Genomic DNA, 5331 nt, shown 5'->3' with positions numbered 1-5331 from the left:
GGGGCAACCAGTGAAGGGGGTTGGGGGTGGGGGGGGGGTCATAATAACACCCGGACGCCAGGTGACGCCCACCTGAATGGGCGGCTTTAAGGGTGCCGCAGTATTTTCTGGGGCCGGTGCTTCGAGGACGGAAGCTAAATGCTAAATGCTAAACGCTAAACGGGGTTCGGTCGCGTCTCGGCCGCAACATGGTCGCCGACCACTCTGAGCGAGACGCTTTGGAGGACCGGCTGTGGGAGGGAGAGTCCAATCTAACGTGGCATTTCAATTTCTCCTCCACCTCCCTCCTCCCCCCCCCCCCCCACTCATGGCGGTGCTGTGCACTGCTGCACCTCTTCTACATATATATAGGGGAGGACGCCTCTGAACCCCAGCCTCCTGGATGCGCATACTAAGCAATCAATGTGTCACCTCTTCCTGACAATCCTATTTTTTTTATTTTTTCTATTTTTTTTCCCCTTACTGTTTTTTTTTTTTCATACGAGTAGCCCGCGCTCATTTTTTCTTGTCAGCAGAAGGTAATTTGCTGTATTGTGATTCCGTCCTAAAAGTTGGTGACGAGGTGTGTGATAAGTCGCCCGGCTCTCCTGTGCAACCCCCACTCACACCCCCACCATGCTACCCCTGCATCACCCTCACAATATGAAAGGGGGGAGGGGGAGGAAAAAAAAAAAAAACGAAACCTCCCCACCAACCCCCACGCCATATTCTCCCTGCTGCACCCCCACGTCCCTGTCCCCTCTCTCCACAGCCGGCCCGACATAGTTGTGTTTGAGGCGGGCTGCTAAATTAGATAAGCGGGTGTAGCGCGTGGTGCAGTGCCCCTGATTAATAAAAGATGCAGTGCTCCCTGGGGGACGGCCCCTCCGAGGGGGCCGGGCAGAGTCTACCCACAGACAATGCAGTTTGCTCACACACAATGAACAGGAAGCGGCGAGAATGGACCAATGGCTGAAAAATACAACATTTAAAGCAGGACTATCCAGTGACCCTCCCAAACATTATTCACAGGCAATAATAGATAATAACTAATGTTGGAATTGAGGGTGGAGGGGGGGGGGAGCAAAAATATTAATATATTCATTTATTTGGGAGGCATGTGTGAGATAGAGAAGCTGATTTCCTGCTGTGTGACATTCAGTGTTCACTCCCCACTGCCGCTCATCATGGTCAGCTTCTTTCTTTTCTTCTGCGGTGTGTATTTAACATGTTGCTTATTATGCATTGGCCTTGTCAAGGCGGCCAGAGCAACACAAACATGGACATATTTTTTATTTAGTTAATGGATAATATAACCTTCATTATTACAATAAATAGTGGCAAACATATTTGCATATATCCAAGGTCAAAAGTGATTCTTTTTTTTTTTAATCATAAAATCCCAACCGCTGTCAGAAGTGTCTTTTTTCCGTTCGGAAATAATTGAGTAAAGTTTGAGTTGTGTGTTGATTCAAGTAGGACAAACAGAAGAGAACCTTTGTTAGGTAACATGCCCGGGTCAGGCACCGAATGAACAGCACCATCTTTGTCTCAGGTCCGAGGGAGTGAGCAGCAGGTGTTGCCAATTAGCTGCCAGTTAGCTTCTCCAGTGGTAGACATCACCGGTCAGAGACCCGTTTCTGAGAAGTACTTGCCATCCAACAAATTCTGAGCAGTTTTGCTTTGTTGGAAGGGAGGCAAACTGGTTTTTGTTCTAAGAGTGAACCCAGACCAGATGATCCACACGTTTTCATACTTGCGTCATGTGATTTCAGCGCAGGTTATTGGCATAAACTCATGGCTTTGTTACCAGGAGAGCATCACAGCGCTCGCTGTTTACGAGACGACCAGTCGTGATCCAGTTGCCTCTGGAGACCGGAGATCACACGGCAGCCGCCCGGCTTTGCTTTGCACCACGAATCGCGTTTTGAGGCCGATCCTTTTAGCAGTAATTCCAAAGCCAACCTGCTGGCCAGACAGCGACAGACCGCTTTGCTGCAAAATGCAGCATCAGCAACGAGCAATGAGCATGGGTCCATCTGTCGTGCACGTGCGCCCCTGCAGCCAGTGCGGCTTTGGGGAACATGTTTCTCTCCGCATCCCCATGTCGGCGGTGGCGGTGGCGGTGGCGGCGAGCGTGATTGCTGCATGGATCATGAACACAAGAGCATTTATCTTTAAATAACCTCCGCCCCTCGTCGCCACTGAACAATAGCGAGACGCTTCTAATTTTCTGCGAGATAATGGTAGTCATATTGAGATGAAAAAGGTCAAGGGTCGGCCGCTGAGGTTTCTGATTGGTTTGGAGCATCGCGAAGCCCCAGGAGATGAAATGGAAAGTGATATTTCATTTATAGTGCCGCACTTCCACACAGCGCAGCAATTTTAGGTGATAGCTTCATGAGGAGGCCCAGTTTTCTGAGATGATTAGAATGCGGCCAGCAGTCAAACACCAAACAGAGGAGAGAGAGAGAGAGAGAGAGAGAGAGAGAGAGAGAGAGAGAAAGAGAGAGAGCGAGCCTTTCACGGGTTTCTTGCTTCAGCAGATTTTTTAAATGATCAAAGGCATGTCCTCCTTAGTTTTCCCACAAGCTGTTTGTGAAATTATAGTAAGTGAAATTTTCAACCACCACCCCACCCCCATCTAGCAAAGATTGATGGGTTTTATTTATGCATATGTATTAGATCTATGCATGCAGTTGAACCTGCCTTTGACCTTCATATGCTCACATTAAATGAGCTGCTGCTGCTGCTGCTGCTGCACACCAAGCATTGTGTTGTATTAAGATATTAAATAGGAAAAAATAAACATTCTGTGCTCAAACCTAAAAACACTAGGTTGCAACAAAGCTGCTATTGATTCCACTAACTTTCCTTGTCCATAACAAGAGTTACATCACGAAGGTCGAGTGAATGAACTGGCGCCGTGGTCGGCGGTAGCTTGGTGTTGTTCATTAAGTCTAATATTTAATTCATGTCGACCACAACAGTTAAAAATCACCACTTAGTTCACATAGAAAAGAGTCATTTTTATTGCAGGCGAATGTGTGTGTGTGTGTGTGTACGCGAGCGCACGCGTGTGTGTGTGTGTTTTAGAACAAACCGTATATACCACATACAACATGGACCTAGAAGGTCAATGCATCGGAAATCCACATTTCCGTTTTCAATGAGATACAATCACGAGGGTGAATATTTGTTGAGTTTCCATGCACTCATAATAACACTTGTTTTTACATAAAGACCAGGCCCACTTAATGGTGGTGCTACACTGCCCCAACACATTTCCGAGATCGTCCAATATGTGGATATGCTCAGGTTTTGCAAGAAAGATGTGAGACCAAGTGGGCCATGAGAAAACAGGCATGAACATTAACACTGTGTTTTTGCTATTAGATGCAACTAAATCTCACACACTGAGCCTCCCGCACCTTGGCAAAGAGAAAATAAATGGAAATTCAATCCCATTTTCTCCTAATATTGCAGCCTCTGACACAGTGGCTGATTTATGCTGTACTTTCCATGATGACATTTTGTTTTACGTCGGGTTCAGCACCGCAGCGGTGGGAAAGCTTAGCTGGTTGTTTTGTTTTTTTCTATTGTGTTGTTTGTATTATTATTATTATTATTATTATTATTATTATTATTATTATTATTATTATTATTACTCCACCCTGAGAGCCAAATGCATCACACACGTCATCCGGTGGTCCAAGTCGCATTTCCCAGTGGAGGAGCAGTGCAGCCAGCAGGAGTGGCCTGGTCTTGTTGAGGAGTCTGCCCTTTGAGGTCATTACAGTGGTCACATGCGAGGGCAGCCCAGCCCCCTGGGCCATATGACAAACCGTGCTGCCAGGCAGAGGTGTGTGTCAGGGGTGTTTTTCCACAAAGCATTCTATAAAAGTGTAACCGGGCTGTATTTGCCCTTTCCTCCTGCTCTGCGTCGCGCCAACAGGCCCCTGAAGATCTCTTAAAAAGTGCTGATCCACAGAGCCGGGGCCGGTTTGCTCCCCGTAATCCCTCTCGCCGCGCTGCGACCCGGCGCTCAGCCTCTCCTCAATCTGGCCCTGCGAGCCCTCCCGCGTCCTCCTCCGCGCATTCCCTCACTGACGCGAGCAACAAGGTGGCTTGTTTGGGCCCCGAGCTAATTGCCGCACATTAGAGGCATGACTAAATAAATCCTAAGTGCCGCTAATTGCTTGGCAAGCGAAAACAATAAGCGCGCCACTTGCCCAAGGGGCTCTGGGACGGCGCAGCGCCGGGGCACGGGGGACCGAGGGGCCCTGGCACCCGGCCAACCACGAGACACCGGCATCAGCGCTCGGCTCCGTCGCCTCCCCCGTCTGCCTGCCTGCCTGCCTGCCTGCCTGCCTGCCTGCCTTCACGTTGGAGTCACACGCCACTTGGCATCGCACACGCCTACACGCACCATATGCCCCGCACCCACCGCATCCACCGCCCCGGCCTGCTAACAGCACCGCCCCCCCCCCCAGCCCCCATCAGCGAAGAAGGCGGCGTACATGACAGGCAGAGACAGGCAGAGCCTTCATACATCAGCGCATTAATAAACATGAATTAGTAATGGCACAATTAGATGGTTGTTCTGACATTTACTTGCACAATAATGGTTTTCTCCTCTGCACAACCCCCCCCCCCACCACCACCACCACCACCACCACCACCACCACCACCACCACACACACACACTCCTCTGGCCTCTTGCCGAGTGTCAGACCTTTATGGGGGTTAGAAGGACTGGTTAGCGGCAAGAAATGTGCTCTTCGGTATCTCGCTAAAGCGCACCTGAGTAATCCGCGTTGTAATTATTTCTGGGGGGAAAAAAATAAATAGCAAAAAAAAAAAATGTCAAATGTGCAACGGCTCATTAATCACGGTTGTGTGTGTCTCAGGTTGCCTTCTGCCGCGTGAGAGGAAGAGGACTGAACAGCACGTGCTGCCGGCCAAATCTCTCGCAGCCCAAAGGTACGTTAAATTGCAGACGACGCAGCCGGCCTCAGGCGGCATTCACACCAGATCCAAAATGACTTTGATAAACCGCAAATTTAAATGGCAAATGTCGTTCCTTGGATTTCAGCCTTAACTATTTAAAAAAAAACAACACAAACAAATAACAAGTCGGCCGACCTGTCATCCGAGGTTTCAGAGCAGTTTGTTTATTGACGGTTCGCCACTGCCAGTTAATGGCCGACACAATTCATTTAGCTGCTTTGAGGAACAAATTGCATTGTTCAGTCCAAACTGTTTAGCATAGCGGTATTGATCCTCAACATTAGCAGGGAAAGTCTTTGCACATTAAACCATGCGCATTGATCGGAGGGTTTCTGTTTTGCA

The sequence above is a fragment of the Nelusetta ayraudi genome, unplaced genomic scaffold (assembly GCF_046127955.1).
Source record: "Nelusetta ayraudi isolate G7.1 ecotype Tasmania unplaced genomic scaffold, CSIRO-AGI_Nayr_v1 ptg000002l, whole genome shotgun sequence".
NCBI classification, from domain to species: Eukaryota; Metazoa; Chordata; class Actinopteri; order Tetraodontiformes; family Monacanthidae; genus Nelusetta; species Nelusetta ayraudi.
This window is presented reverse-complemented; position numbering follows the sequence as displayed.